Here is an 11573-nt window from a genome sequence, read left to right as displayed (position 1 = left end):
CTCTCGCTATATATGTGAGTCTGAGCATATACACAGTTATCTGTATTTAGCGGTCATGAGGACAAGACTTTTATCTTTTTAATTAAGTTTCGTTATATCATTCCAAAAATACCGTTCTTAAAATAAATACATAGAAATTATTGTATTCGGCATTTTCTCAATGATTTGAAAATTCTCAAACTAATCGCAAGTTCGCGCAAAAAAAAAGAAAAGAAACGATCTAGAATTTTAAGATAATCAGAAAAAGAAATAGAAATTTTGCGATTAAAATCTGTATCAAGAATATCATCTTTTTCAAATTAAAGCATATATACATATGTATTGAATAAAACTATGTATGTATGTTTGAATGTATGTATGTATGTATGTACACCCAGAACCATACTAATAGCTTAAGAGTGAAATTTAGGATTTCTCGTTTTTTTTGTGAATCGATTTTGATAAAACTTTTCCCAGCTTGTTTGCACGCTATGGCAACTCCATTGTTAGGTTTTCATTACTCTGTGTAACGTCCTTTCTTTTTTATTTCGGATGCTTCAGCTTTTGGGAGAACCACGCTAATAGCGTCTTTCCTCTCTAAGAACGATGGGACGTGGAAAAGGCCTTAACGTTGAAGAAAAGTCTGTCATCATCAAGGAAGGTGCTAAAGGCACCTCTCTTCATATCATTGCGGAGATGTTAGGTCGTCATGTGGACACCTTTATATGCCTTATATATATATATATATATATATATGAATTCCTCGCTCTTTCGGAAACATCAATCTTCTGTATTGACTGCTTTCCACCACTTTGATCTGTTTTTTGTATTGAATACGTATCGCCACCGTGGGCCACTGCATCGAACACTTTGAACATATAGCATGAATGAACTTACTTCAAACTATATATCAACTATACATGAACTCTAAGATGTCTGACTCCGTTGTGTATTATAAATGATTTCTTGTGTTTGACGGCATGAGCTGTCTTTTTTTTATATATACTTTTTTTGATAAGGTTCATTTCAGGAACTGAAAATGTTATAATGTATATATAAAAATTAAAAATTGTATAATATAGCAGCATTTTCGAACTTCATTTGTTAACAAATATATATATATATATATATATATAGATAGATAGATAGATAGATAGATAGATAGATAGATAGGATGATAGATAGTTAGATAGATAGATAGATAGATAGATAGATAGATAGATAGATAGATAGATAGATAGATAGATAGATAGATAGATAGATAGATAGATAGATAGATATAGTTAATCCAAACATGAAAACACAAAGAGAAAACACAACAACGCGAGGACGTGGAACAAATATAGTATTATTGGACGCTCAGGAAGGAAGGAAAGAAGGAGGGTTTAACGTTTTGAGCAGAGCTCTTCGTCAGAAACATAGGAAAAGGAAAGATCCAAAGAAGGGAAGACGGAGGGAAAAAATCGCCAACGGTACACACGCGGTCAGACTGAAAAAGACTGAAACCAGTACTAGAATGTTCTTCATGATAAAATTATTTTAGCATTTTCTACCTTGTCTTATTTTCCTTATATATATCAACTCGTGTGTTCCTTTTCAACCTTCAACATATATATATATATATATTATAGATATATATATATTATATATATATTATATATATATAGATATATATATGTATTATATATATATTTTTTCAATTTTTCGAACAGCGACACCAATTCGGGGAAATGGATAAGTTGATACATTTACCCTAGTACATGACAGGTACTTCTTTTATTGACCCCGAAAGGACGAAAACAAAATCGATCTCGATGGAATTTAAACTCAAAACGTAAAGACGGACGCTAAGCATTTTGCTCGGCGCGCTAACGAATCTGCCAGTACGCCGCCTTATATGCATTATATATATATATACTGATACGTATTATATACGTGTGTGTGTGTGTGTGTGTGTGTGTGTGTGCGTGTGCGCGTGTCTGTATGTGTGTCGTTGCACTTAATTACTTATAAAGGAAAAGTACTTTTGGCAAGATAAATTATTTCTCCTTTGTTTGCCGATGTACTGGGAAGCCTACCTACTTTGAATCACAGATTCCCTTCCGGTATTCTCTTTCAGTGGTGCTTGGCGCTGCGTTCATTTGCACTAAACTTGTGTGAAAGAACAATAAGAAGCGACATGTTCTATCTATCTATCTATCTATCTATCTATCTATCTATCTATCTATCTATCTATCTATCTATCTGTCTGTCTGTCGTCGTTGTCTGTCTATCTATCTATCTATCTATCTATCATCTATCTATCTGTCTGTGTCTGTCGTGGTCTGTCTATCTATTCTATCTATCTATTCTATCTATCTATCATCTATCTGTTCTATCTGTCTGTCTGTCTGTCTGTCTATCTGTCTGTCTGCAGGCCTGCGTGCCTACCAGTCTATCTGCCTGCTTGCTTGTCAGTCTCAGTCAGTTTTTATTTACGTATGCATGTATATTTATCCACACACGTGGGATAAAAAAAATTAATCTCTGTTTATATATGTATATATATATATATAGTATATATAAATCGCAGTATGGCTAACGCATACATTTCCACAATTCTCAACCGATTTTCACCGAACTTTACGCACTCATTACTTATGTCCCAAAAATGGTCATGCACTATAACATTTTGCCCAGAGCTCCCGCATAAATAGGCGTAAATGGACATAGATTTTTTGTATGTGGGATTTTCCATACTTTTAAAAATCTTTTTATAAAATTGAAAGGATTTTGTCTATTTATTTATCTATTTCCACTGTCCACCTATATAAACCACAGTATGTATAATGACTAAAGCATACATTTCTACAATTCTCAAACGATTTTCACCAAACTTTACACATACACATTACTTTTGTCTCAATGACGATCATGCACTTTAATATTTTGCCCAGAGCTCCCGCGTGATTGGATGTAAATGGACATAATTTTTTTGTATGTAGTGTCTTCTATGCTTTTTAAATCTTTTTATGAAAGTGAAAGGACTTTGTCTATTTCCGCTATCCACCTACGACAGTGATTCAATTGACTAAGAACACTGTACGCGATGAATATCCAAAACCAAACTATCTTAATCTACATATTTAAACTGCATTAAACTTTGGCAAGCTTACCTCTTTATCTGTTCTGAGTTACTTGAAAGGTGAGGTTCCCTTCCTTCCTATTTGTTGATACCTTTATTTACCTTTGATGCCGTTGTTTCACTTTAAGGATGCTTATTTATTCATCCATTATGATATTTCTACTGTTGTCCATTGTTTCTTTAGCCAATACGTTTCTTTAGCATTGTTGTTCTAGCCCCTTTTAAACAATCACATATGATTCATCCCAAAGAATCAACCTTTAAATAAGAGTTTTGCTTCCACTAGCGAAAGCTATACGTATCTTTCAGAAAGCTCCATACCAATTTAACTTTATGCAGCATTTGCTGTTATTTTATACGTAGGCTATGTGGGAAGACAGAATAAAGGGACTTTTGTTAGTATATCTCTCCGAAAAAATAGCTCTCTTTACTTCACTTTCCTTACACCATTTATGCAGCTGTTACTGACAAGAAATTTCGCTTTCATGTAAAACAACTATATTTTGTTGTCATTATCCGTGATCTACTCCTAAAGCACTTCAGTAGCTCTACTTTGCATCACTTGCAAACTTGTATGTTCCATGATCATTAAAGTACAATGACCTCCACAAAAACCAGCCTTCAATTTGATTTTCTTAGGTTAATCCATGCTACCCATACTCCTTAATCCTTCTCGGTAGTTCAATTATTTGGTAAAAAAGATATCACCAAAGCCATTAAAACTATCCAAAAGACGGGTGCATTTGCTAGTGTATATATATATATATATATTATATATATATATATATATGTTTGACGTCTATGTATAGCATATAGGCTGTCCACTTTTTGCGGTCAGTCCTCTAAATTTTGTATATATATATATATATATATTCCTTATACATATTAACTCGTGTGTTACTTTTCAACCTTCTACATATATATATATTCAGAGTTTCAGGTAAGCAACCATCAGAAAGTCGTGAGAACTCAGAACAAATTTATGGGTTATAAGTATAAACCGTGACGTAATGATTATTTCGCAACTCATCGAAGAAACACTTAAAGCTGATAGGTTATAGCCTTATTACTAAACAAAATAACGGGAGCCTCGTGGTTGAAAAACGATTGGTCGAAACGCAATACAATAAACATTAAAAACTGAAATAAAAAATGGTTAATATATTCGGGGAAACAGACATAATATTGTGCGGATGAAAACAATGAAAGAAAAAAATCGCTTTTAGAGACCAAGAATTAAAGGACAATATATTTTGGTAAAAATTAAAATTTATATTAAAAATTAAATCAAGGACGAATGAATGAATAAATGCAAAATAGAAATAAGAAAAAATGCAAAAATAAATGAGTTTATTACAAGGAAAAGAAAGGTGCACTCGTGGACGAAAATAAAAGAGAAACAGATAGAATCTGAGAGGTGGAGAAGAAGGAAAAAACAAGGAAAAGACAGCGGAACAAAAACAGAGAAAAATAAAATGACAGATGGCAGCAAAGTTTAAAAGTAGTAATAGTAATAACCGAGAGTTTGTATCTAATACAGACAGTTATAAACACAAGGGAGCGGTGGGAACGATTTGCAAGCATATATAGATAGTGAGTTAGATGTATCAAAAGAACTGATCACGAACAAGCACACAAGAAAAAACCGATCGAAAGAAAATGGATGTAATACGATTTGGAAATATAGAACAACACGGAAAAAAATATTTGCATAGAGATGTGTAAATAATCAAGCATATCGATTTAAGTTGGGAATAACTTTAAAAATAGAATGATAAAATATAATGAAATACATTAATGTAATAAACGTGTGTAACATATATCGCGGGCAATAAAAGATAGTGTTAAAAGGGTAAAATCAAACAGCAGTTATTAAGTTATATAGGTCAAATGCGACGGTTGGAAGGATACATGTCAGGATAACAAAAAATACAGGATTACAAAAATGCAGGTAAATTATCCAGTAAATTTCAAGTTATACTGAAAACAAGGAAGCAAATGTAAAGGTGAGAAATGGCAATGCTAATGCCAACGCTATAATTTACCGTTTGGTGGCAAACGAAGAATGCCTACAAACAACTGAATAGTTCAGATTTCTGATTCAAGGTAGATTTATCTTGAAACATGATGAAATGTTTTTCACGTAAGGCGGCGAGCTGGCAGAAACGTTAGCACGCTGGGCGAAATGCTTTGCGGTATTTCGTCTGCCGTTACATTCTGAGTTCAATTTCCACCGAGGTTGACTTTGCCTTTCATCCTTTCGGGGTCGATAAATTAAGTACCAGTTACGCACTGGGGTCGATGTAATCAACTTAATACATTTGTCTCTCTTTGTTTGTCCCCTCTATATTTAGCCCCTTGTGAGCAATAAAGAAATAAGAATAAATATTCTTTTGGTCACTACCCAAGATTCATGACTATAGGTAGGGGCCGGCACGAACATCGAGTTGAAGATAACGAGTTTGGTTTTTACATCTACCTTCCTTCTTCTAATGACCGAATGCTGAAGCTGGTGCATTTCTGTACCAGCAGCTGCGATTCTTGCGTTTAATTCAGCCTCTTACATTCCATCACTCGTGAAAACTGCCCTAAGATACCTGATTCAGTCGAACACCACTCATATGTAGAGTACATTGCGCAGGTTTCCTTGAGTGATATTGTCGAGTCAAAGCTAGCTGACGAACAGTGGGATTTCCGCTCCGAGTGCAGCATAGCCGACAAATATTTACTCTGCGGCTGATCTTCCTGAAATCGTGAGAGTATACCTTATTATGAAAAGCAAAATTCCTACCTCGTATTTTTTCGAAGTTTAGTCGGCTGTAGAAGTTACATTATTCTGCTACATTATAGGCGCAGGAGTGGCTGTGTGGTAAGTAGCTCCCTTACCAACCACATGGTTCCGGGTTCAGTCCCACTGCGTGGCACCTTAGGCAAGTGTCTTCTACTATAGCCTCGGGCCGACTAAAACCTTGTGAGTGGATTTGGTAGGCGGAAACTGAAAGAAGCCCGTCGTATATATATGTGTGTGTGTGCGTGTGCGTGTGCGTGTGTGTGTGTGTGTGTGTGTGTGTGTGCGTGCGTGTGTGTGTGTGTGTCTGTGTTTGTCCCCCAACATCACTTGAGAACCGATGCTGGTGTGTTTAGGTCTCCGTCACCTAGCAGTTCGGCAAGAGAGACCGATAGAATAAGTACTAGGCTTAGAATAAGTACAACATGGCCGTAGTCAAATGACTGAAACAAATAAAAGAATAAAAGAATAACTATATCTAACTCAGCCAACTAATTCTATTTAATATAGTTTTAATTAAAACCAGTCTTTTTGAACTTGATCACGTTAAAATTAAAATTAAGAGACATATAAGGCTATATAAAATGATGATCTACCGAATAGTTCCAGCCACTTCTCAAAATGGGCAAGAACATGTCATCTTGTAGCCCATATTTAGAACGCATAAATAACTTCAGTTTCTGAAGCCCCCACTTAAAAAGAATTAACCAAAAATGTATGAAAGTATTTGAATAAGAAAATATTTGTATTGGATTAGTAACACAATTGTAGTCGAATATATAAAACGGAAATAAACTTTGAATAATGTTCTTTCTTTGAGAAAAATCGTTATTCCCAATGATGTATTCGATTTATGACGTATCTTTACCGATGTCATAGCAACTGCGCCCCTACAATGACGTTTTAAAGAAATTATGCAACAGCTGACTGTATATGCAGTCTGTCTAGCTGTGAGCGTATGGATAAAAAATACATTTATGTACGTATGAATGCATTCATTGCTTAATGTTTCGTGAAAGCGCGTCGCTTAGTAGTTAGGCTATTCGGCCCACCATCGTAAGGTCGTGAGTTCAATTCCCGGCGGTGCGTTGTACCCTTCAGCAAGGCCCTTTATTTTACGCTGCTCCAGCCCACTCAGATGGCAAAAATGAGTACTGTAAATCCTCGTGTATAATCCGCATTTTTTCCCAAGATTTAAATGTCAAAATCCCTAGTGCATACTATATACGAGGTTAAAAATGAAAAATATTTTCTAAGCAATGTCCGAGTCTCTATTTGCTGTCCGGCAATGTTTATTCAGACGCATTTTGTGATGTCGGGCGCGAAAATACCTTAAGCTAAGCCTGAAAGTAATGAAGTCATAAAAGAATCATCCATAACTTGCAGTAAGCAACATTCATTAAACGTTATTACTGTTATTTCTTTATTTTCTTCAAACAAAATGCACAGAAAAGCTACACGTTTGCATTAAGTTTTATATACAATAATAATAAAGGACGTTACCGTATACACTTTTACAAACCAAGGACGTTATATAGACCTCCTTGACTCAAGTTAGAGAAGGGGTGCGTATTATACACAAGGTTTGGGTTTTTCAGGAGTACAGTCCCCTAAAAATCCCCTGCGTATTATACTCAAGGGCGGACTATACTCGAGGATTTACAGTAGCACCTTTAATTCAAAGGACCGGTCTTGTCACACTCTGTGTCATGCTGAATCTCCCTGAGAACTACGTTAAGGGTATACGTCTCTGTGGACTGCTCAGTCATTGCACGGCAGTTTCACGAACAGGCTGTTCCGTTGATCGGATCAACTAGAATATTCACCGTTTTAACCAACGGATTGCCAAAGAGATTTTTTTCAATACTACATTAAAACTAAGAAAACTATGAGAAGACTGGTTTGATAATATCAATGATATGAAATATCGCAATTTTGCTGCTTTTTAATGAAACTCTAGTCTCATTAAAAAGCAGTTTAAATCTTATTGCACAAGGTATATGCTTAAGAATGTGTGTCAATATCCAGTCAACGTCAATAGAGAAATGTATATCTTGCCAACGTCCAACATTTACCGAATACGCCCGTCTAATGTTTTCCTATGAAATATATCTATCTATTAAGCCACTTTACTCACTGACGATCTATTTAAAATATCAGTATATGTATATTTTTATTAATATTTACCAGAAGTAACAGAGTGACTCAAAGTCCGAGAGTTTGATAAGTACCAACGCACTAAACTCTCGGACTTTGAGTCACTCTGTAACTTCTGCTAAATATTAATCTATATACATACATTTGTGTGTGTGTGTGTGTGTGTGTGTGTGTGTGTGTGTGTGTGTGTGTGTGTGTGTGTGTGTGTGTGTGTGTGTGTGTGTCTGTGTCTGTGTGTGTGCGTGTGTGTGTGCATATAAACGCAGTTTATCAAGTCAATGACTTTATTTTAATTTTCCCTCGAAAAATAGCTGTCCAATGTTAGAAACCTCTAAATCTGGGCACCTTTAGACCTTTTCTATCCACAGGTGTTTTTTTAACCCATATCTTATACGCTATTACTTATACCTTTATCTTCTTCGAGATTCACCGTTCCAAAGAATATATATATATTCTTTTACTTGTTTCAGTCATTTGACTGCGGCCATACTGGAGCACCGCCTTGAGTCGAACTTATTCCCAGAACTTATTCTTTATAAGCCTAGTACTTATTCAATCGCCCTCTTTTGCCGAACCGCTAAGTTACGGGGACGTAGACACACCAACATCGGTTGTCAAGTAATGGTGGGGGACAAACACACACACACACCACACACACACACACACACACACACACACACACACACATACGCATATATATATATATATATATATATATAATATTAGGAAGTATAACTCCAAACTTACATGGAAAAATTCAATTTAGTATTAAACCAAATTTCACAATATAAATATATAATATATATAAATTAGAGAAAAACCACTATTATGTCAATCAAACAATGATAGATATAAACCAAATCATACAGAAAAAATAAAATATATTATAAAACATATAACTAGATCACAAAAAGTACCAAAAAAATGAATAAAAATATATTTATTCATTTTTTGTACTTTTTGTGATCTAGCTATATGCTTTATAATATATTTTATTTTTTCTTTATGATTTGGTTTATGTCTATCATTATTTGAATCTCATAATAGTGGTTTTTCTCTAATATATATATATATATATATATATATATATATATATATATATTCGACCAAGCAGTATTCGGTATGTAAAGACCATTTACGGTATATTTGAAGTATTAATTTATAAAAATATTACCTCTGTAGAAATGTAATGCTCTATGACTCACGTGGGTGGACGGGGAGAATGATGGATCTCATTCGTATTTTTGGATTCGCTAGTACTGGGTGTCTGGCATGGTTTGTCCGATGTTACAGATATCGGACGGGTATGTTTGATTCTTAGTATTTTCAAATCTAAATCAGAAGAAATCTCTGAGCTGATGAAGGAAAAGTGGCGTTTTACCCACAAATCCAGAAACAGACTGTCCTCGGGTATCGTATATGGATGTGATCTTTCATTGTTTTTCCCTTATACCTATGTGAGTTATTTTCTGAGTATGCATTGTCTGGAGACTTTTATTTGCAGTTGAAGAAATAGCCAAATTTTTGGCTGCTATTTCTGAAAAGTTCGGTGTGTGGTAAAGTGAATTTTTTTACTTTACCATATTTTTATAAATTAATACTTTATATATTATATATATATATATATATATATAATATATATATATAAGACGGGCTCCTTTCAGTTTCCGTCTACCAAATCCACCCACAAGGCTTTGGTGGCCTGAGGCTATATAAAAGACACTTGCCCAAGGTACCACGCAGTGGGACTGAACTCGGAACCATGTGGTTGGAAAGCAAGCTTCTTACCACATAGCCACACCTGGTCCATGTCGTATCCCAGATTCTTGTGGTCGTTAAATTGGATTGTGATAGGAAATTTCCAGCTAGTCATCTGAAGGCACACAAAGCAGTTTGAGAAGTAACCAGAACATTTCAGAAAATGCTTCAAGGTGTTAGAAGACGGTAGAGGATTTACCGGTTGCCAATAACGCAACTTTCCCATTAACGTCGTCAGCAAAACAAATACAGGTTAAGTTCAATAAACATGTTTGACTTCCGGACTGATCGAATAAATATCTGCCAATACTGGGTTTGACTTAATCGACTGCTCTTTCCGCAGATGTAGGACCATTATGACTACGTTAAAAATCAGTATTCTTATTCTTTCGTCAACCTCTCTCTCCATCTTTTCTTCTTCTTCTTTGCTCCCTCACTGCATTAATTTTATTTACAATCTATCTCCCTCTTTTTTTCTCATATGTAACCTGCTTAAAAGGTGCGAGGAGGAGGAAAATGAAGATAATCGAAAAATCCTTAAAGAGTAGACATACGAAGAGTCACTCAATACTCAGGATTAGTCGAAACTGCTGCCCTATTTCAATAACAGATCCCATACAGATTAACAAGGTAAGCCTTTGAAATATTAGCTGAGGATTGAAGAACTGAACATGATTTCTATTATTAGCTCCAGATACCAACGTCTGTCATACAGGGCAACATCAACAGACCAATTTTAATAGCCTAATTCAGAAGTTCTCAACAATGAGAACGGTGGTGCAACAGCATGGCCGCAGCTCTGAGCTGAAACTAGAAAAAAAAAATGGCGGTAACGCTTTAGGGGGCAGTGAGGTAACATAATTAACTAACTAAATTTTACTTGCAGTAGTAATTATATTATACATGATAAAAATAGTAATGGTTATTAAAATAAACTGAGATGTCATCAGGCACAGGGATGTTATTAACTTGCAACGTATAGAGTAAATTTTGTTTTTGTCATTTCACTGTTAAAACCTTATACAATCCATTTTTAGAGTAAAATTTATAAATTATCGCCATACTCTCTCTTTTACTTGTTTCAGTCATTTGACTGCGGCCATGCTGGAGCACCGCCTTTAGTCGAGCAAATCGACCCCGGGACTTATTCTTTGTTAGCCCAGTACTTATTCTATCGGTCTCTTTTGCCGAACGAAAGTTTGACGGGGACATAAACACACCAGCATCGGTTGTCAAGCAATGCTAGGGGGACAAACACAGACACACAAACACACACACACATACATATATATATATACATATATACGACAGGCTTCTTTCAGTTTCCGTCTACCAAATCCACTCACAAGGCATTGGTCGGCCCGGGGCTATAGCAGAAGACACTTGCCCAAGATGCCACGCAGTGGGACTGAACCCGGAACCATGTGGTTCGTAAGCAAGCTACATGCCACACAGCCACTCCTGCGCCTATGTTAAGTTAACTCCATGTTAAGTTAGTTTAGTCGTGATACCTCACTCACCACTTAGGTGTGCCCCAAGCATAACAACTACTCAAAAGGTAGGGTGCTATAGGGAAAAAAATGGTTAAAAATCACTGGTCTAATGTAATGACCTGTCATCAGCTGTTCTGAGTGATTAATTTTCGTACCATTATAATTTCAGTATTTGTGACAGCTGTGCCAGCCATTATTAACGATGAATATGAACTACACCTCACCCCACGTTATATTTAATAGCAATTATGTTAACTCTTCACAAATATATTAA

The sequence above is a fragment of the Octopus sinensis genome, linkage group LG11, assembly GCF_006345805.1.
Source record: "Octopus sinensis linkage group LG11, ASM634580v1, whole genome shotgun sequence".
Classification (NCBI taxonomy): Eukaryota; Metazoa; Mollusca; class Cephalopoda; order Octopoda; family Octopodidae; genus Octopus; species Octopus sinensis.
This window is presented reverse-complemented; position numbering follows the sequence as displayed.